The sequence below is a fragment of the Parasteatoda tepidariorum genome, chromosome 7 (assembly GCF_043381705.1).
Source record: "Parasteatoda tepidariorum isolate YZ-2023 chromosome 7, CAS_Ptep_4.0, whole genome shotgun sequence".
NCBI classification, from domain to species: domain Eukaryota; kingdom Metazoa; phylum Arthropoda; class Arachnida; order Araneae; family Theridiidae; genus Parasteatoda; species Parasteatoda tepidariorum.
The window spans coordinates 81,196,996-81,219,622 of record NC_092210.1 but is presented as its reverse complement, the minus strand read 5'-3'; the positions used below and the strand labels follow the sequence as shown (position 1 = coordinate 81,219,622).

At 29.2% G+C, this 22,627-nt stretch overlaps 1 protein-coding gene across 1 annotated transcript in view; it reads left to right on the top strand.

Annotated features, from left to right (window-relative positions):
* The first annotated feature begins 298 nt into the window (after nt 1-298).
* LOC107437589 (disabled homolog 2) overlaps nt 299-22,627 on the top strand; it is a 118,314-nt gene continuing 95,985 nt past the window's right edge. The window contains exon 1 of the mRNA XM_071183826.1: nt 299-516. The gene's annotated coding sequence lies outside the window, so the exon portion shown is untranslated. The remainder of the gene's footprint in view (nt 517-22,627) is intronic.

The following is a 22,627-nucleotide window of genomic DNA, read 5'->3' as shown; positions in this document are numbered from 1 at the left end:
TTTTGTGTTGTTTAAGTAGTTCAAAAGGTGATTTTCTATTTTACAAGTTTCCCATATAACGAACTTATTATCGGGATTTAGTAACTTCGTTATATAGAGATCCGACTATTTTCATAATTTCTAGAATCAAATTTGTTATTTAATGCATCCTGTATATTTGTTATGAATTGAAAACGGAAATATAGTGGACATTTCGCATTCAACCTTTAACAAAATATAAATGAATGATTTGGCGACAAAGCGCCAACATATTGGCGATGATAAAAACAGCTGAGAGCGAGTGAGCGGTTGTTTGAATGTGGATTAGTTACCTTTTCAATCCATTGAACGTCTACCTGTTCTCGTTTCACCTCGGGAATTCCAAGGAGGATAGAATTGTTAGTTTCCGCGATTTTGTTCTTGTTTTGATCTCTGTTAGTTAATCTGTTTGATTTTCTTTAAGTGCACTTCCTCACTTGTCTTTTAACCAAGTGGTTTACAACGATTGTTTTTACTTTGGAGATATTCACTAGAGAGGTGAGTTTCACATTTTTAAATCTAGATAAATAACTTTTTTTAGCAACAATTATTTTACATTTATTCCCTTTTAAGCAATAAAACAAAAAAATATTTGAATAAAGCTATTTTAAATTAATTTTAAAATTATACAATAACAATAGTTTTGATACAATGATTTTGGAATTCTTTTAAAATATTTTAATTACCAAGTGTACTACACCTCTTAATTTTACTTAGGAGATTTTTAGAAACGAAGCATTGCGATGAATAAATATTAAAAAAGGATCATATTAGCTGTTCAAGTATTTTTTGTAAACTATTAAATATTATTGTTTCACTACAATGATATTTAAATGTGTTTTAAACAATTTAATAATAGCTTTGCTGTTATTATTTTACATATTAATGAACGATTTTGATTGTTGCATGAATATTAATTAAAAATATTTGTATAACAATCAAATAAAATAAATATTTTTCGATTGAATTTTAACTCTGACAATTTTTAGAATATTTTCCCAATTGATATTGAAACTAATATTAAATTTGAAATTATTCTTTTTCGAGTATTTTATTTTATTTTTAAGTTTTTCCCTATTTCTTTAGCTTGTCAATTATGATAAAAAAATAAATAATTTTTATTTAATTTCGTTTAGGTAATTATTTAATGTATAAAAATTATTTCAGAAATTGTACCAAGTGTAGTGAAGTTTCTTATCATGAGAATACTTATAGTGGATCCTTCTATTATTATTTTATTTAAACTTTAAACTAACTCTTATTTATATTTATCAAACTGTAACGATTAGTATGCAACCTATTTTTTAAGAGTTTCTTCAACTACTTTGAATTTATTTAAATATATATTACAATTTGTTTAAATGTTCGAGAAAAAAAACAAAATTAACAGAGTTTTTTCTTGGGGGGGGGGGGGGGATAAATGATCTTTGGTTAGATATTTTTCTCACATGTTTTTTGTTGTAGTCAACAATTTTTGTTTCACTATAATTTATAGCATGCTTATTTTTATAATTTTAATATTATACAGGCTCTTAATTATGAAATTCAAATATGCATTTAAAAATCATGGGGACTGCCCACAAGTAAAGGATTAGAGGGGTCAGAGTTAATGAAATTGTGACAGTTTGTTGTGAGGTGGAGGGGATAATAGCAAGTGTGATATCCCCCGATTCAGAGCAAGTGTGGTATTTGAAATCAGCATTTAATGGAATATGCTTATGACATAATTTAAAAGATGATTTAGAACATATGTTTTGTTTTATAAACTGCTAGCATACTTTTCTGTGATATACCGTAGAATATTGAAAAACTTACGGTTAAAAAATTAATGTGATTTACGGGCGGCACCATACAATAAACCAAAAAAATTCAAAAATTGAGTTATACTTTGATTTAAAATAATGGTTAAAATAAAAAGCCTTCGTTATTTTTTTTAAAGAACTCAGCAAGGATAGGCTGCGAACGAAAGGAACAAATTAAAAGGATGTATCCAAAATAGGAAACTCGTTCAAATGTCATTTTTATTTAGTTAAAAGAAAGATTAATTCTGACTTGATGTACCCAGTTATTTTGCAATTCATCAGAAAGCTTTTTCTTGTAAATGTTTTACTTCATAGATTTATGATTGAGAAATTGTGTGCTGAAATTGTGTGAGCCAATTTAGAAATATTTTAGCAAGGCATTTGTCAACACTAAAAGAAAAGAAACTAGTTCGCGTTAAAGAGCTTTAGACAGATCACTAGTACCCACGAAAGCAAAGTTTTGTGCAGATCACTAGTACCCACCAAAGCAGAGTTTTGTGCAGATCACTAGTACCCACCAAAGCAGAGTTTTGTGCAGATCAGATCACNACCTGTTCTCGTTTCACCTCGGGAATTCCAAGGAGGATAGAATTGTTAGTTTCCGCGATTTTGTTCTTGTTTTGATCTCTGTTAGTTAATCTGTTTGATTTTCTTTAAGTGCACTTCCTCACTTGTCTTTAACCAAGTGGTTTACAACGATTGTTTTTACTTTGGAGATATTCACTAGAGAGGTGAGTTTCAAATTTTTAATCTAGATATAATTTTTTTTAACAATTATTTTACATTTATTCCTTTTAAACAATAAAACAAAAAAAATATCTGAATAAAGCTATTTTAAATTAATTTTAAAATTATACAATAACAATAGTTTTGATACAATGATTTTGAATTCTTTTAAAATATTTTAATTACCAAGTGTACTACACCTCCTAATTTTACTTAGGAGATTTTTATGAGCGAAAATTCGACGAATAAATACTAAAAAAGGATAATATTAACGGTTCAATTATTTTTTTGTAAACTATTAAATATTATTGTTTCACTACAATGATATTTAAATGTGTTTTAAACAATTTAATGATAATTAAATTTTTTAAAACGCATATGCTTTGCTGTTATAATTTTACATATTAATGAACGATTTTGATTGTTGCATGAATATTAATTAAAAATATTTGTATAACAATCAAATAAAATAAATATTTTTCGATTGAATTTTAACTCTGACAATGTTCAACATATTTTCACAATTGATATTGAATCTAATATTAAATTTGAAATTATTCTTTTTTGTATATTTTATTTTATTTTTAAGTTTTTCCCTATTTCTTTGAATTGTCAATTATGATAAAAAAATAAATAATTTTTATTTAATTTTGTTTAGGTAATTATTTAATTTATAAAAATTATTTCGCAATTGAAGAAGCTTTCACGAACTTTCTTATCATGAGAATACTTATATAGTGGATCTTTCTATTATTCTTTTATTTAAACTTCAAACTAACTCTTGATTATTCGTTTTATGATAATAAAAAATATTAAAAGATTGAAAGGGTTATATTTATCAAACTGTAACGATTACTATGCAACCCCATGCCCTATTTTTTTAAAGAGTTTCTTCAACCACTTTGAATTTATTTAAATATATATTACTATTTGTTTGAATGTCTAAAAAAAACGAAATTAACAGAGGGTTTCTTTTTTTTTGGAGGGAGGATGATAAGAGATCTTTAGGTAGATATTTTTTTTGTAGTCAACAATTTTTGTTTCACTATAATTTAGATCATGCTTTTTTTTATAATTTTAATATTTTACAGGCTCTTAATTATGAAATTCAAATATGCATTTAAAAATCATGGGGGCTGCTCACAAGTATAAGATTAGAGGGGACAGAGTTAATGAAATTGTGACAGTTTGTTGTAAGGTGGAGGGGATAATAGTAAATGTGATGTCCCCCGATTCAGAGCAAGTGTGATATTTGAAATCAGCATTTTATGAAATATGATTGTAACAAAATTTTAAAGATGATTTAGAACATGTGTTCTGTTTATAAACTGCTAGCAAACTTTTATGTGATATAGCGTAAAATATTGAAAAAATTACGGTTAAAAAATTAATGTGATTTACGGGCGGCACCACACGATAAACCAAAAAAAATTCACAAATTGTGTTGTACTTTTATTTAAAGTAATGGTTAAAATAAAAAGCCTTCATTATTTTTTTAAGGAACTCAGCAAGGATAGGCTGCGAACGAAAGGAACAAATTAATGGGATGTATCCAAAATAGGAAACTCTTTCAAACGTCATTTCTATTTTTCCCCAGTTAAAAGAAAGATTAATTCTGACTAAATGCACCCAGCTATTTTGCAATTCATCAGAAAGCTTTTTCTTGCGAATGTTTTACTTCATAGATTTATGATTGAGAAATTGTGTGCTGAAATACTCTGAGCCAATTTAAAAATATTTTAGCGAAACATTTGTCAACGTTAAAAGAAAAGAAACTAATTCGCGTTAAAGAGCTTTAGACAGACCATTAGCTCCCACGAAAGCAGAGTTTTGTGCAGACCACTAGTTCCCACGAAAGCCGAGTTTTGTGCAGATCACTAGTTCCCACGGAAGCAGAGTTTTGTACAGATCACTAGTACTCACGAAAGCAGAGTTTTGTGCAGATCACTAGTACCCACAAAGCAGAGTTTTGTGCAGATAACTAGTACCCACGAAAGCAGAGTTTTGTGCAGATCACTAGTTCCCACGAAAGCCGAGTTTTGTGCAGATCACTATTTCCCACGAAAGCAGAGTTTTGTGCAGACCACTATTTCCCACGAAAGCAGAGTTTTGTGCAGATCACTGGTACCCACGATAGCAGAGTTTGGGCAAATCATTTGCACACATAAGCCTTTGAAAAAATCCGCATTAATTCTTATTTTATTCTACGGAGTTTTGAGTTGCTCAAACGAAGAAATTATGGCAAATCGCTAGACTACGAAAGGAGTTTAAAACAAGGAAAAACCCCACGCTAAAGGATTTTGTGCAAATCGCTTGTTTTCGCTTGAGAATTTTGAGAAAATCATGAAACACAAATAAAAAGTCTGATTAACAGTTACTTAAATTAGTTTTAAGTTCTTTTTCAATTTTCAAATAAAAAAACAAAAGTGGGATCGCAAGAAAAAAAATATTGAAATAACAATGCTACACTTTGTTCAATTTAAAGTAAATTATTCAATGATGTGTTTTAAAATGATATTGTTCATAATAATTTCAAATACTTAATTTACGATTAAGAAATTCTGGGTATTTTAACCGCATCCTCGTTCAATATAAAGCTTCCAAGGAAAGCGATTTATTTTATCATGATCTTCGCTAATCTAAAAACTTTAGCCTGACCTGATTTCGTTTCGGTGAATTAAAGAAAATGGTCAAACTGTTTGTAAAAGGCAAGAAAATCATGTCATTACTTTTGAGTAGAAACGGCTTCATCAACGGGTAAGGAAGAAATGAACCGTGTGGTCGCAGTTCCGATCTATTTCGAATTTGTTTTCTTTGGATTGATTGATATTTTAGCTTTGTTGGTCTGATTTCGCTTTGAGAAAAAAATATTATATTTAAATACGATTTAGAACATTTCCTATTGTTTCAAGATTTATTTTATTCCCACTAAATTATTCACTTCATTGTGTTCTAATAGTTTGTTTTTAATGATGTCTTCAAATACTAGTTCAAGCGATAGATTTCTTTTTAGAAAAATTCGAAGATTACAAAAGACATTCTTAATTTTATAGTTTTTTCCTGTATATGATCTAATTTACAATGTGTGCTTAGAAGAATGTTCAATGGTAGATTTTAACTGTTAATTTACAACAAATCATATATCAAACTGAGGGTAAAATAACCTAGTTTTTTAACATATTTGTGTTCGTCAAAGTTCTTTTACTAAAGAAAATAATTAAAAAAAAGCCATAGATAAAGTTATAGTAAAGCTATAACTTCTTAAATTGTATTTACCATACCTCCACAATTATGAAAAAAAATTTTTGAAAAATTTGGATTTTTTTAAGAAATCATCAATTTGGTCAGGTTTTTTTCTTAAATGAAAATCATAGAAATCAATGAGTAATTCTTAATGTTTTGATAGCTTTTATGAGCTCAGGCAATCGGAGTAACTTCTTAAATTTTGAAAATTTAGATTAAAAACACTTATCATTTTCGCAAAACTGTGACCTTTATTCATATTAACGTTTTCATAGTTAGAATACTCACTAAAGATAGATTAACAGTCATAAGTAACTGTTACCAATTCACAACAGTTATAAAAACAACTTATTAATTGACTGAAAAGCGATGTTTCATGTGAAAAAGCTTTCTAAAAGCAGCTCTTAAATCAAATTCTTTTCACAATTACAATCAAGAGAATGCGCGAGTACTGCTTTGTACAAAGAAATGACTTTGTCATACTTGATGGCGCGTCGACTAAACAAAAAAAAAAAAAAAAAAAAANAAAAAAAAAAAAAAAAAAAAAAAAAAAAAAAAAAAAAAAAAAAAAAAAAAAAAAAAAACGTGAATAAAATATAAATAAAATACGAAAATGAACATACTATAGTTTTGGCACTATAAGCGAGAACCTTTCTCATTGTCTAAGCACGAAGAAACTGTAGAAAGACCATAACTTTTCTAATGTTCATACACTGAGAGAGGTTCTTGTTTATGGAACCGAAACTATAGTATGTCCATTTGTGTATTTTATTTTTGCTTTATTCTCGTTATTTTTTGCTTTAGTTTACTGCTTTGTTGTCACCGCAAAATCGCCTCTCATCAACGCAAGGCGTTTTGTGTCCGGCAAATTGCTGAGAATGAATCTATAATTTCAGTTCATTCTGCATTTCGTGAATAGTTTTATTATGGTTTCCATGTGGCAGAACCATTCACCGATGGTATTCCATTACTCCAGATTAATTAATTTGGGAAGAGTTGGACTCAGATGTATAGTATATGCTCATATTAAACATTTGTAAGAAAAACTTGGTTAATATCTTCAATTTCAACTCGATGTATGATTATTTGTAAATAGTTTAAATCAAACTGCAAAACGGTACATTTCCCCCAATACTTGATCCAGGAGTTCCCTTGTCCTCTGGACTGGGTTCAAAATTACAAGGCTACGGAGTTGAACAATAGCAGTCGTAAACTCAAAAATTGGGTCGGCTGTTCAACGACGGTTATAAAATAAAATAAAATCAAACTGTTAAAATATAACATTTAAACTGGAACATTCTATTAGAAAATCTCTGTTTTTATTTGAAAATGCATTTTTAAAGCAAGAAAAGCAACCATTCGAAGTTAATTAAGTAAAATCTGCATTTACTTTTATTTTATTTATGAATTTTTTTTTGTATGAAATTTTATTAAACTGTCACTTTTTGAATTTCTTTTTATCTTGACGAATTTCATAAAATCAAAGGTATAACTAAATGTTTATCCAATAAATCAAATAATTAATGTTTTTATTTTGCCTGTGTTACTTTAAAAGTTTTTTTTCTCGTATATTATTTTAGAAATAAAAGCAAAATTTGTTTAAATAATTCATAAATGTTAATGTAGAAATCTTAATTTTAGTTTCATGTTATTTTTAGTTATTTATTTTATTTTTTTAAATAATTTCAATGAATTTTGTTTCGATACCTAATCAGATATTTTTTCTAATTACAACGAAAAGTATCTTAGAAAGTTGTTAAAGCGAATTCATTATTTTTTCTATTTGCTTATTGATAAAACGTTCATAAAATACATGAAACTTTGAAAAATGACAAAATTACTTACAAAGCTATTTTGCAAAGTTTATTGTTAGTTAAATTAATTGCTTACAAAATTACTTCAGGTACAAGGATGTCTCGAAATATAGAAATTCAAATCTGCAGTTTAATTTAAATTAAATATACTTTACACAACTTACTTGCGTTACTTTCCGTAAAGCAAGAAGCACGATCAATGATTCAATCGCAAGAATTTTGTTTAAAACTTTTTACATTTTTAAAATAAAATAATCAGAGATCGTAGATAAATTGCTTCTAAACGTCTAAAATAGTGCACTATTGCGTTATGCAGGATAGAGATGAAACTTATTATATAATTTAAGAATATTGTTCGAAAAAGGGGGAAAAAAGTAAAGACATTTAGGTGTGCAAATTGATATATAAGCGTGCCAAATCGAAACTTAACAATTCGAAATTAAGAAAGATTCACAATTAAGAAGATTCACATCAAAACCTGTTCGACTTTTGGTTGAAACTTAATGGTGTTTCAAATGATCGTCTTTCAATTTCTTGTGGCAATCAAACTAGTTTTGGTGCCTCGAAACCATTGCCTTCTTCGATTGTGATTGTTCAGATTGCAATAATGCTTTTGTTTCCTCTTCGCTTAAATATTTATTTGCAATCTCTAAAATGTATACATTTTTTTCCAATTTTTGACTATTATTATTTAAATGTATATTAAAGAAAGCTTTTTATGAAACATCCAGTCCAAATAATGAATATCTTGTGATTATTCATTATTTGTATTATACAGTCATTTATGATTATATTTTTCATGTTAACTATGTAACTGATTAGAAAAGCTTAATTTCACACTTTGAATTCCTTCTCTTTGCTGAATCCAAGGTTGCTGATGCAGCCTCCTCATTTATTCAACAAGAACAAACTCATATTAAAGGTAAATTTTGAGAATCCCATCCAGAATGAGATTAAATTTTATTCCTAAACGATTTTTACTGCTGTCAAAAGAAAAAAAACTTAATTTAACTTTTTCAATATTTATAACACAATTAGCTTTTCTTTTCTTTTTTTCTCGTCAAAACAAAGTAAAAATTCTAGTTTAAATGCAACAATACTTTTTCCCCTAATATTTGCTAGAGCAATCACTTCATTGTTTCTTATCAATTAATTTTTGATTACTGAATTTATTATAAAACAGATCTGAACATCATTTCGACTTTATGGATGATAATATATTTTATGATAGTAGTTTTCGTCTAACACAAAAGTGCTCGTTCCTAATTTTAAAAAAAAACATTTATAGAAGATTTAAATTACAAATTTTATTTTGAACAAACTCCTTAAATTTCTAAATTTATGTCTTTGGTATTATTATAGATTGGTTTCCATCAATATTTTCAGATTTTAGTTACAGTAGATCATTAAAAAACAATATCATTATTTTAACGCTGAATTTCACTTAAAAATTAGAAGAAAAAAATTCCCAAGCTATTTCAATATGATAATATAAATGCTTTTTTTTAAAAGAAAAAGAATTATTTTTTGCGTAATTTATGAAGAGTATTTTAATGCAATTAAATGTAATGTGTAATAGTACACTTTGAATCATAGTTTTTTAAAGCATTTGAGAAAATTCATTTTCATGAATCATTAAAGATTAATCCTGAAAAGGTTTCGTAAATCTGCATTAAAATATAATTTATCATTCTCCAAAAGATTAATCTTTGAATTTAACTCATTAAATTATCTAAAACTGAAGTTCTAAGAATTTTCATTTCTTTTTTTAAAAAAAACACACACCATATTCTACTATTGTTCTTCTAATGGAATAGATAGAATTTCCCAATATGCATTTGTTAAAAAAGTAAAAACAGAATTACAGAATGAGGGTGATTCGAATATTTTTTAAGATAACTTTCATGCATAATTTTTTATTTGAAATGCAATTATAAAATTACTCAATTCGTTATAATGAATTTAAAGAAAAAAATATTCGAATTTTCATTGTCAGGCTCAGTTCTCCAGGTGCGCTTGCTGATTCCAGTGAATTTTGCGGTTAAGGATAAGATCTAGCTGACAAATTCATACACGAACTTAGCCAATTTTTTTCTAGGTATGGAAAAACTTATATGGAAAAGATATAGAAGATTATAATAGCATTCCGCTGTAAATGTCACTCAATTTCCGCCAACTTAGCAATTGATTTTTTTATCGAGCAATCATATTTTGCATGAGTTTTCGCTTGAATAAGTTTGTTTTAATGTTCGCCAAGTAAATTTGAAGCACTCAAAAGCTATGGCACGAAAGGAACTTGGCTGCAATTTTTAATGAAAACAATGGCAAATATATCCATACATACAATAACAGACACACTTTTTTACAAAACACAAATCGGAGCCGCGATGGTTCAGGGGATAGAGCGTTCGCCATCCAGTGCGACGAACCAGCTTCGAATCCCAGTCGATACGAATTCCTCATCCGGCTTGCGCTAACCACAGTGCTGACGTTAAATATCTTCAGTAGTAGACAGATCATGGGTTAGAGGCCCCTTGCCGTCTCGTGGTTCTCGTGGTCTTCCTCTCCATGTAGCGCAAATGCAGGTTAGCTTCCTCAAAAAGACCTAAGCGAAGGCAAATTTCTCCCAATACTCGATCCAGGAGTTCCCATGTCTTCTGGATTGGGTTCAAAATTACAAGGCTACGGAGTTGAACATTAGTAGTCGTAAACCCATAAAAATTGGGTTGGCTGTTCAACGACGGTTATATATATATAAAAAAAACACAAATCGAACGATAAAATATTAAAATAAAATATTGAAATATTAGGAATTCCAATATTAAATGCACCAATTTTTTTTTAGTAATTGTAATTATTTTGTTGAATAAAATAAATGCTATGAGATAATTCAATTTAATTTTTATATGAAATCAATAATTTATATAAATAAAAGGCATTAAATCAGAACTATATTAACTGAAATAAATTATATTTTGTCATTTTGTATTGTAGCTCTGAACAAACCACTATATAACCGAACAGATATCTTATTCCTTTAACCTACATACAAGTATTATATCTTCAAAATCTAAAAATTGTTATAACCAGCAGTTTTTGTAAAATTTTTTTGTGACACAGCATCTTTAATAATTTTAATATTTCTGTTTGCTTACTGCTTTGTTTTATTTCCAATCCAATTGTTATCCTATCCAATTTTTATTCACCAATTTTTGAAAAAGAAAAAATACCAAAACGAAGGATTTTTTTAGTTGTTTTTAAATTTATGAATACGATGTCAATAAAGTAATTAAAACAATCACTTTCTTTGGGAAAAGTTTTAAATTTTAATCGTTTCCCATAAAACTAGATGAAAAATCATTACATAAATGGTATTTTGTAAGAGCATAATATTATGAACAATAAACGTATTGTTCTTAAGAAAAACATGAACTAATGGGCCTTATCTTCTTAAAAAAAACTCTCTTTTATTCGAAAAACTGACCGAGTTCACACCAAAATTACTACTTATTGTTTTACAGTTGAATAGTATTCTCGTATTTAAAATTTATGTTTCCTTTTGCAGACTTCTAGAGTACAAAAAAAATCATTTCACACATGAAATGTACGGATTTATGATAGCATAACTTCATGGGATGGTTCAAAATTAATTTTTTTAGACTTTAAGAAACTTTATCGCTTATATATGAGACATGCATATGCTAAAAAAACTTAATGGTTGTTCTAACAAATGATGAATTTAATAGAAGGTAATAAGTGACGTTTTAAAAGTTTTTTTAATTTTTACGAAAAAAGATCTTATTTTATATTTTGTCATAATAAATTATACAATTTTGCTACGTTATTGTATTTAGAGATCTCAACGGATGGCATTATAAGTGTTTTTGGAGTGAAAGACGGCTACAAGGGCATTTGACAGCCATCAGTGTGCGATGTAGCCTTAGAAAACCTGTATTTTGATAGCCAAATTAAATTGCCAGGAGATTAAAATTTTTAAACATAAAAAACCTTGAGACTTCAGAGCTTGAGATCAAAGTTTTCAAATGAAGCATTTAATATTTATTTTAAGGTCTAATTTTTGCTGGTTAAAGATAGATATACATTTTTGAAGAACGGCAGCTTTAAAATGTTTGTTTTGTTAAAGATAAGTCACTTAAATAAAACTTTTCTTAGGCAAAAAGAAGCAATGTCAAATAAATAGATGTGTTATTCGACAAAAACGGGTATCTTTAAATTTTCTGTTGTTCAAAAGAAAACCCATTTCCAATCTTTAGCATGCACAAACTCTACATTTTTTGCAATAAAATAATTTCCAAACTCCCTTGATTACGGTATTGCAAGTAATATTTGAACATAAAATTCTCCTGTTATATATATAAGTAATAAAAATGCTTTGGAAAAACAACATTTCATAGTTAGCGTTTTGCTGCGAAAGTATTCCAACTTTTATAGTTAGTATTTTGTTATGAGAATATACTAACTTTTATAATTTTAACTTAATATTTTGCCATAAGAATAAACAACATTTTATATTTATTTTGCTACTAACTTTGATAGTTTGTACTGTCCTATAGGATTATACAAACCTTTATGATTAGGATTTTTCTGTAGGAATATATAAAATTTTATAGTTAGTATTTTGCTATAGAAATATATACTTACTTTTTTAGTTACTATATTTCTTTCGCAAAATGCTATTTTTTATGGTAAGTATTTTGTAATCACAATGTATTAACTTTCGCGACTCACTGCAATTCTTACTGAAGCATATTAAAATCAAAAGAATTATAAAAATCAAATATAAATTTTAAATTCCTTAACAGTTTCGTACTGTAAAATGTATAAAATTTTACAGGGTTTCCAGGTTACAGGGTTCTTTGACAAAATTGAAGTCGGAAAAGGAATTATCAAAGATTAGGAAAACAGAAGCGCTATCGAAATCTAACAAATAACCGAGGAAGGCGGGTGTAAAAACATTAAAACTTTTTTGATAGCTGGTTAAAGTTTAAAAATGTTTCTAATCGTCTCCCTCTTGTTTTCTCTCACATTAAAAAAGTTTTAAGTTTTTAATTCTACTTTTTTTGAAAGCAATCAATCAAATTTCAATATCGTTTTTGCTAGTTTTTTTTAAAAATCGAACTTCAATTATATTTTCCCATCCATAATTTGTAAATTTTTATGCAGCATTTTTATCAAGGATTCTAAAGATATATAGTTGAAGGCGATTTCGGAGCACTCTACGTAATAATTTTTTGTTGTAATGCCTCTTTAATAAATAAAGTACTTTCTTTCTTTATAATTTTTAATATTAAGCAAAATCTAAACCTAATTATTAAGAAAAGGTTTTGAGCGAGCGATTTTATTCAAAATTGTTTTATTTGTTACGGAATTATTAAATCAGTTACTCATTAATAAAGCTACAAAAACTAAAATATTAAGTTCTAGGAACAGATTTTGTGAATTAGTTTTATTTTACTATCTTGTTAAGGTTTTAAACGTTTTGGAGTATTTTTATCTTTTAATAAATAACGACTAATTCTTCCAAATACAAATTTTATATTAATTTGACTAAATTAAAAAGTTTTTATTTTAGTAATATTTTATGAAATGCGATTTTTTTGTCTGTTCAATACTTTTACTTAGTAATACGATATTTTATTAATTGTTTAACAACAGTAAATTAATCATGTGTTCTACTTGCATTAATGCAGATTTATCTTCCGTATTCCCCTTGAGGGGGACAAGACCTGAAACTCTTGTATGATAAAGTTTATTATCATAATTTTTATTATGTATTTCACATAAATTTTCACATTAGTTTTGCGATGGACAATGTCAAACCTTAGAAACTGAAATTCGTATATTATGAGACTATCGATATAGGTGCCTTAATTCGTGTACATCTAAGGTAATGAAATGTTCTCGAAATCGAGTTTCAAAGAATAATTCTTGCTCCAAATGGAATCATTTCGTTCCCTGAACAAGCTGAATAAATACTCAAACAGAAACGAGTTTTTTTCTCATTGTTTTTAACCTATATTCCGAGGAAACGTTGTTAGAACATGGGGATATCAAAATAAGCAAGCTTTATTTCTTAATATAATTTTTATTCTTTAGTTGTTATACAACAAGAATAATATACACACTGGCAACCATCCATCAAAAAGGCAGATTTCAATTTATAGTTGACCATATTTTCGTGAGTGTTGTGGGCGTCTTTTAAAAATCCCTAATTCAAATAAATAAAAACTGTTTCCATTGATATTTGCCAGAAACGACAAAGCAGAGTAAATTTATTTTCTGTTTACGTGAAATTTTCAAAAAATAAGAATATAGCGTGTTTGTTCTACGCGTACGAACTTTAAGGGGAGATTTGCCTTAATAGTTTAATAGTTTTTCTTACCTTTAGAAAGATAATTAATAGCATTATTTGAAGAAGAAAAAAACAACTTTGTTGTGTGTTTGCATCTAAGCCCCTTACATGCTCTTTCATTATATATCACGAATTCTTTTAGTTTTTATTTAAAATCAAAAGCATTTTTTTGTTTATTAAATGTTTTTCGTTTTTTATTTTAAATATTTTTTATTTAATACTAAAAATATTTCATTAAGAAAATAAGTATTGCGAGATTTTGTTTTAATGAAATTTCAATTAACAAACAACAACACAGTTGATAAAAGCAAGTTTCAATACTCATCGTTATAATTTTTAATTAATGTTAATGTGGCTCAGGGGATAGAGAGCTCGCCTCCCAATGAGTTGGCCCGGGTTCGATCCCAGCAGTAGCTGGTGGAATCGAATTCCGCACCCGACTCGCACCGACCACAGTGCTGACGTAAAACATCCTTAGTGGTAGTAGATGGATCATGGGTAAGAGTCTCCTTGCCGTCAGGCTAACCGTGGAAGGTTTTCGTAGTTTTCCTCTCCCTGTAACGCAAATGTGGCTCAGTTCCATCAAAAAGTCCTCCACGCAGGCAAATTTCTCCTACTACTTGATCCAGAAGTTCCCTTATCTTCTGGATTGGGTTCAAAATTACAAGTCTACGGAGTTGAACATTAATAGCCGTAAGCCTTAAATTGGGTCGGTTGTTCAACGACGGTTATAAAATAAAATTAATGTTCATAACCGACATTTAATGTTAATAACCGAGTACCGACACTCCGGGTGCTAGTACTTTTTACCGTAAAATCTATCTTTATCTCAAAGTCTTATGGAACAAAACAAAACAAAAATATTATATACCGGAATTTTTATCCGAAAATTTAATCACTGTAAGTAAACAATTATTAAAATAAAAATTACGGTACAAAATGGTAAAACTATTTTAGTTAATAAACATTTTAATTGAGCAAAAGATTGTCTTAGTTGTCAAATTTAACTAAAGTAAAAAAAAAAAAAATTTTAAAAAGAAAAAAAAAAAATTGGATTTACTTTACGAACAAAACTGAAATAGCTGAACTAAATTTTTTTTAGTGTAGTTGGCAAACATTTCAACTAAAAAATTGCATCGAAATCTCAATTCTTTTGTTGTCCTTTTTATTATTATTTTAATGATGAAAGTAGCGTTCTCACTTGACCATGAACTACAATACATCATTCATTACATTGATAAAAATAGAATGTTTTATTTGTCATTCAGAGAAATAACGCCTAACGTACTAACGTTGCGGGAACTAAGGCGACGTAATTTCTTGCGAAATTTGGCTCTGAAGTGAGTCCAGTAAAAAAATTTAGATCCGCCTGCAATTCGAACACTATTCTAATGAATTTCCTTCTTCGCCGGACTTATGATCCGTGTCCATTTCCTCATCCTTTTTTTATCCCCATTAAGATAAAAAGATTGTGTTTTCGGTATGAAATACAATTGGTTCGTTTAACTTATTTTTATTTATCTGCTTTTTAACATCCTCGAATAATTGTTGGAATTAATACGTCATCTTCTACTATTTATAATGCAGAATAATTGAATAACATCAATTCTTTTCTCTTAATTTATCAAAACAGATTATAGTTGGAGTGATGTTTCATGTTTTATTGAATATGTAATAAAAGTTTGCCTCTTAAAATAGCTTGTTTTAAAAGTTTGGCCATTCTTTTTTTTATAGGACCAATATTATTATGGTAATTATGAATTGTTCTTGTTGTTTTATTAGCATTTGTTCAATTGTATACCTTTTTGCATTAGTGAAAATGAAAATTTATAAATATCTATCGAACATTTTAATTATATTTTTAAGATTAAGTTTTATGAAGTATCTATACCTCGATAAAAATAGTTTTGAAATTTAAAGTTTAGTTCCACTCTTGATTTATTCGGCAATTTTCATGCTTCCCAAACACTGAAATTCAACTTAACTAGTCATTTGTTTGATCTATTAATTTTCTTAACTATCGAGTTTTAAGGACCTAAGATCCTTTTTTAAATCATTAAATTACGAAAATATATATTGCTTTTTTAAAACAGTGTCTAAAAATAAACTCGAAGATATTTTCATTTGTATTTTTGTTTGTCTTTATATACTTCTAATCCATCCGATCAAGAGGGAGGAAATTTGACACATTGATAGTTCGAAACACAGGGAAGGTCATTGTCGATATTAGCACTTCTGCTGCGAATCATCCAACCTGGATGGGCCATCGCCTACTACTCAAGTATGCTTCCACGCGATTTTAGAAGTAGACTGCGCAGGCAATTTAAAAAGTGAAGCTGTTTTGCGCTTAAAACTAGCTTCTATAATAAAAATACCAGAGAGAAATTCATCTTTAATATTTACTTTTTTGATGAATTAAAATGTGGTGGTTAATAAAGGAGTATTTCAAAAGAGTATGACAAACCAGTTTAAGATAGATACTACTACTTTTTCATTCTTACTCGATTTCCTTTCAAGTGGGTTTTGTGTAAACTGGTTTACTTGCATTGTGGTCTGATCGGACTACTTTTAGGAAATCGTGTGGAGGCTTTCAGTTTTAGGAGGTAATGGATGAATGAAAAATGAATAGAATTTCCTAATTTGTTTTGGAATTCATCATTGATAAAAATTGATTTGCAGACGATTCCGTTTTATTTTCAAATATTCCAAAGATAACAACAGTGTTGCTTCCTAGCTTATAGCTCTCAATCAAAAAATGAATTTATTGCAAGTTCTCTAAAAGTAAAATTATTTTTCATTCGTTATGTCAAATTAATACGATGATCAAACGTGAATGCGGTAGTATAAGAGGATTAAGTCACGAAATTAGTATCTATAAATGTAACTGAAGCTATGTGTTTCTTTTATTTATACTAGTTACGCTTTTAAAACGTGCTTCTATAATACTAAGTAATTTAAAATCAACGGTAATTGGTATAAAAAATTAAAGTTTTGTGCTGATAAGTCAAATTATTTGAGAAATAGCACTAATTTACTTAGGAGAAGCGTAGAAAATGGCCTTACTCTCATTGGAGCCAATGATGCTTAATTAATTTTGTTAATATGTATCGATTGGATTCTGGCAACCGAAAAACATTGTGGGTAAATCGTGGAAGCTAATCAAGATCGACGGCGCTTACAAGTATCCAATTAAATCTGTTCCGACAATTGATTCAGCATGATAATGAGTCAGACATAATTAATCCTACCCGTCAAGCACAACCATGTGTGCTAAATTACGTTGTCTATATCTCCAAAATATCTTAGGTATGTATAGGAAATAATTCTGTGCAATTATTGCACATGATAACCAACGCAATTGACATAAGTTACAAGCTTATCGCTATTTTTTGCATAGAGTGTTCAAAAATATTATTTTTAGTTCATAATTTATTGCCGGTCAATCAAACCACTAAAAGCTTTAAACTGTATTGATATGTATGATAAATCGCATGGGCTAAACACTCCTAAAGTTTTAAAATAATTCACTAAATATTAAAATTTTTCTTGAGAAATGTGTAAAAATGAGTTAGTATAGAACTGTTTCTATATATATGTATACACGAGGGTCATTTTTAAAGTAAGAACCGATTGCGCATCGTGTCCGCACATCCTGTCAAGTGACGTCAGTTTAATGTCAGCATCTCTTGTTGTCAAGTCTCTCACTACGTCATCATTTCGTTTCACATCGCTGCTAGTGTTATCACCATGTCAATCAGTACTGCCGATTGTGAAGTGCATTCAGTTATTCGGGTTTTAAATGCAAAAAAAAAGTTCATCCTGCTGAAATTCCTCAGTAGCTAGCTAAAGATTACGGTGAAGGTGTAATGAATGATGGAAATGGGCGTAAAAGGTGTAGGTTTTTTAATGAAAGGAAGAACAAATGTTCATGATGAAGTACGATCTGGAGGCCTACAAGTACTGGATCATCCACCCTACAACTCTGAATTAGCAATCTCAGACTTTCTTCTGTTATTAAAACTTAAGGAAATTTTTGGTGGAAAGGGCTTGAAAGAAACTGTAACTAATTGGCTCAACGGTATGGCGTCAGAGCTCTTTGACGATGAGCTCTAAAAGCTGCTGCAGCGACTTTAGGAATGCTTCAATGTTAATGGTGACTAAGTTAAAAAGTGAATAAATGTTCATGTTTTAGTCTCTGATACAATTTACGTTCATATATAAAGTTTCTCTTACTCAATTNACTCGGTTAAAATGAAGAGTATAAAAAAAGAAAGAAAAAGAGTTGGTATAAATGTAATATATTTAAGATATATAAAATTTATACGAGTATATCACATACAATTCCTATTATTATTAAAAAGCTTACTTGAAAAAACCTAAAAAGTATACTTTGCTAGAATTAAAGAGTTTTTACTTAAAAAAAGTCCTTAATCGTTTTTTGTTTTACATAACTTTGGTGCTTTTCTGCAGCAATGTTTCGCCATTTTTTAGGGATAACAGGAAGACTGGTGTCGCCTCTTTTTGTTGTTCTATGTATTCAGTAACATTTTCGACAGCTTTTAGTCCATCTGTGTGAGAGAATTTTATACGTTGATTTTCATCGTCACTGTCTTCATCATCTTCGCTAGGTTCATTTCCATTATTGACGATATTAACGATCATTTCATGGGATCAAGTTGTTAGATTTTGTTTTCCCGAGTGTTTGGAAGATAAAATTCAGATTTATTTTTCGGCGGTATTTTTGAAAATAAAAAATAAACTAGAATAAAAAAACCTTAAAATATTTGATAGCTCGGTTAAAGCGGAAACTCGGATAACCGGGGCTCGGATTATCGGGACTCTACTGTATATGTATACACGAGGGTCATCTTTAAAGTAAGAACTGATTGCGCATCGTGTCCGCACATCCTGTCAAGTGACGTCAGTTTAATGTCAGCATCTCTTGTTGTCAAGTCTCTCACTACGTCATCATTTCGTTTCATATCGCTGCTAGTATCGGCTTCGTTATCACCATGTCAAGCCCTGATGTCAATCAGTACTGCCGATTGTAAAGTGCATTCAGTTATTCGGGTTTTAAATGCAAAAAAAAAAAGTTCATCCTGCTGAAATTCTTCAGTAGCTAGTTAAAGCTTACGGTGAAGGTGTAATGAATGATGAAAATGGGCGTAAAAGGTGTAGGTTTTTTAATGAAAGTAAGATCAAATGTTCATGATGAAGTACGATCTGGAGGCCTGTTGTCATGAATGACAAGTACTGGATCATCCACCCTACAAATCTGAATTAGCAATCTCAGACTTTCTTCTGTTATTAAAACGTAAGGAATTTTTTGGTAGAAAGGGCTTGAAAGAAACTGTTACCAATTGGTTCAACGGTCTGGTTGCAGAGCTCTTTGACGATGTGCTCTAAAAGCTGGTGCAGCGACTTTAGGAATGTTTCAATGTTAATGGTGACTATGTTAAAAAGTGAATAAATGTTCATGTTTTAGTTTCTGATACAATTTACGTTCATATATAAAGTTTCTACTCAATTACAAAACGGTTCTTATTTTTAAAAAATGATTCTCGTATATGTATATATACATATAGTATCTGAAATATAGCAGAGCTCTCTTGAGAATTTATTTCAAAACACTTCCTCTCGGGCAAAGGCTATACAGTGTCAAAATTTGGTTAATATATTGTTTGAAACAAATTAAGATGTTAAGATTGGAGGAGTAGTTGGAGAATTCAAATGCTTAAATACAGTTGTACTGTGCATTCAGCTTTGTTGCCATTACAGTACGAATGAAGTATAAGATAATTTCGAATGGTGACCAAGCTGGTAGCTTGTTGTTGCTTATCCCCTTGGTCTAGAGCCCTAGACCAAGTCCAGAAGATCATGTCGCATCGGCAAGTCATAGACAGTCTCTCCGTCACTCATCAGTTGCCTCACAGAGGCATCAATGCAATCCAAAAGATGAGATGGAGAAGCGATGGCCGAGCAATGACAATAGGCATAAGTCTTTTCTTTCGCTCTGAAGGTCAAACACTTTTAAAATAAATATTTTGTTACGCGGTCAATCAAATAATGTTAGGAAAAAAATATTCTTTTTCCTGATAATACTTCGATAATTCGGAAAATATTCTAATGAAATTCATTCTGTTTCTTCATACACTTTAATATAATGGATAATAAAAAAAAGTGGTTAATGAAGAAGAACAACTACAATATTTTTCAAAAAATAAATCCAACTTTACTGTTTTTTTCTTCTTTTCTTTTTTTTTAAAAAAAAAGTTTAAGTGGATTTATTATTTATTACATGATATCAGATTCTATCATTTAAAGCAATAAAAAATTTTTTTTTGTATTTTTATTTACTCCATAAAGTTTTAAGGAGAAACGCCATTGTTTATTGAATCCTGATTCACAAAATGTTGGAGAAAATTTAAATGAAATATTTATAAATGAAAATTAAAAAGTCAATAAAGTTAAAGTTTTAATCTATTAAAAGTAAACGTTTACATTCCACAATATTATTTACCACACAGTTGAGAAGACTGATTAGAAAACCAGGTTCAGTTCTTGTACTAAAGCAAAGCAGCTACAAAATTGTAATTGAAAAATTGGATTTACCTTATTATTGCCCCGAATCAATCGATTTTTTTAAAAACTTGTTTCTCTGATCATAATAAACTTTCAATATTCCTTATGTATCTAAATTTAAAATATTTAATATAAGAAAACCAGTGTAAGCACATAGAGTTGGTTCACAGTCATGGATGTATCTGAGGTTGACCCGTATGGTAATAGTTGTATTGCCTACCATTGAAGAAGCCGTATTCTATTTATTTGCGCATCAAACAGTGCACACCGTAACTTTATATGCATTGCAAATCTCTGTTACAATACACAGTTTTCAGTTGTTGAATCTCGAATATCAGACTGCAGGAGAAAAAAAAAACTATCCTCAATATTAGTTAAATTGAGGGTTAAAATAGTTTTCCCATTGATGAATTTTCTCGGTTTTCCACTCCTTGCAATAGAGGTCCTGGGTAATTTCGAAGAAGTTGTCATCGACAAATAATCGGAAACGAACTCTCAAAACTCGTCTTTTGAGTTGGGTTTAGAATTACAAGAAAAGTTTGTTTCGTTGTCAATAAATGTTTTCTAATTTGAAGTCGAAATTGCAAAAATTAAGGTCGTGGACGTTAATACGTCACGGATAGTAATAGAATCAGAACAAAAAGTGTAAAATGCATAAATTTTAGTTTTCAATAAAAACGAGAAGTAACTCGAGAATGTGGGTTAGGTCTCATTTTTGTTTCAGAGGTATTTTCATTTATTTTACCAATTCAAGAAATTACATACTTTATTAAATAAACTTTGAATCCACTCTTCCAATTTACTTCAGATTAGCCAACTGGCAAGCATTCATTTAATCATATTTGAGTGAGACAAAACAACTCTTTCTAGCAATACATCTATTTGAAATGCATGTTCCAATTGTTCCAATTCTATCTCTACGACAAAGCTTTTTAAGATTCTGTTTACGTTTGATTGTATAAGTAGTAGCCAAGGGGCACTCAATGTATTAGGTTACGAAGTTGATAGTAGACGGAACACGAGGGTAAAAGAGGGGTGTTGGCAAGCTTTTCACGCATCACGTGCAGCGCTTATTACTTCCCCCCCTTCATCATAAGCTTTTTCTTTTCATATTATCCACCGAGCGCACCTGCAGTTCTTATGTCAGATTACCTATTGATCCGGCATGGACAATCCGACCTTGAATATGGCGTCAGATTAGGTGCTTAAAAAGAACCATCAACAAACGCGGAACTATTACCGAAATAGCCATAACAAGATTTCTGTCAATCTTACCTGTAATTTTTTTCTTCCTTCCAGTTATGGTGGCTTTTTTCTTTGTGGTCTTCAGATGTGTTTTCTCCATCAAAAGTGAAAGTATTTATGGTGGGAGGGGTGAAGTCTTGAGGGGGCATGAGGTGAATTTGCAGCTGCTGCCATTAAAGTAATTTAATTGGGGTTTTAAATGCCTTGATTCACACTCTTGGGTGTAGAGATAATTATTGGAGAGCTTTTCACTTGCATGTACTTAGAAGATAATTTGGAAAAGTGTTTTTAAGGGTTAATTTCGTGTTGAAAATATTGGTCAAATGTACAAGGACTTAAGTTACTTTGATAATATTAGACGTTGTCTCGGTTTCTTATTTTGCAATTTTTAGCGGGAAAAAAATTTTTTTTTTTTGCAAGAGTTATGAAACATTAAATTTTTTAAATGCGTTGTATTATTTTATATTTCGAATGGAAATCACGACATTTTTAACTAGCGGATAGAGTGTTAATCTTGTAATGCAAAACATTTTAAAATAGATAGTAATTATTTAAAACCTGGAAACAAGGAAATAATTTTGAAATAAAATTTCCAATAAATATTGTAGAAATTCAATCATGTGGCTGAATATACTCTGAAAAAAGAATTTTGCATTTATATACACAGACCGAATACTTATTTTCATAAATTTTCTGATTACTCCAAAAAAATACAGCTTGATTATTTAATATCATTTAAAGTGATCCCTATCTCTAATAATGTAGTTCCGTACTTTTATATATTGTTTTATATATTGTTTATAAATATATTAAATATTAATTAG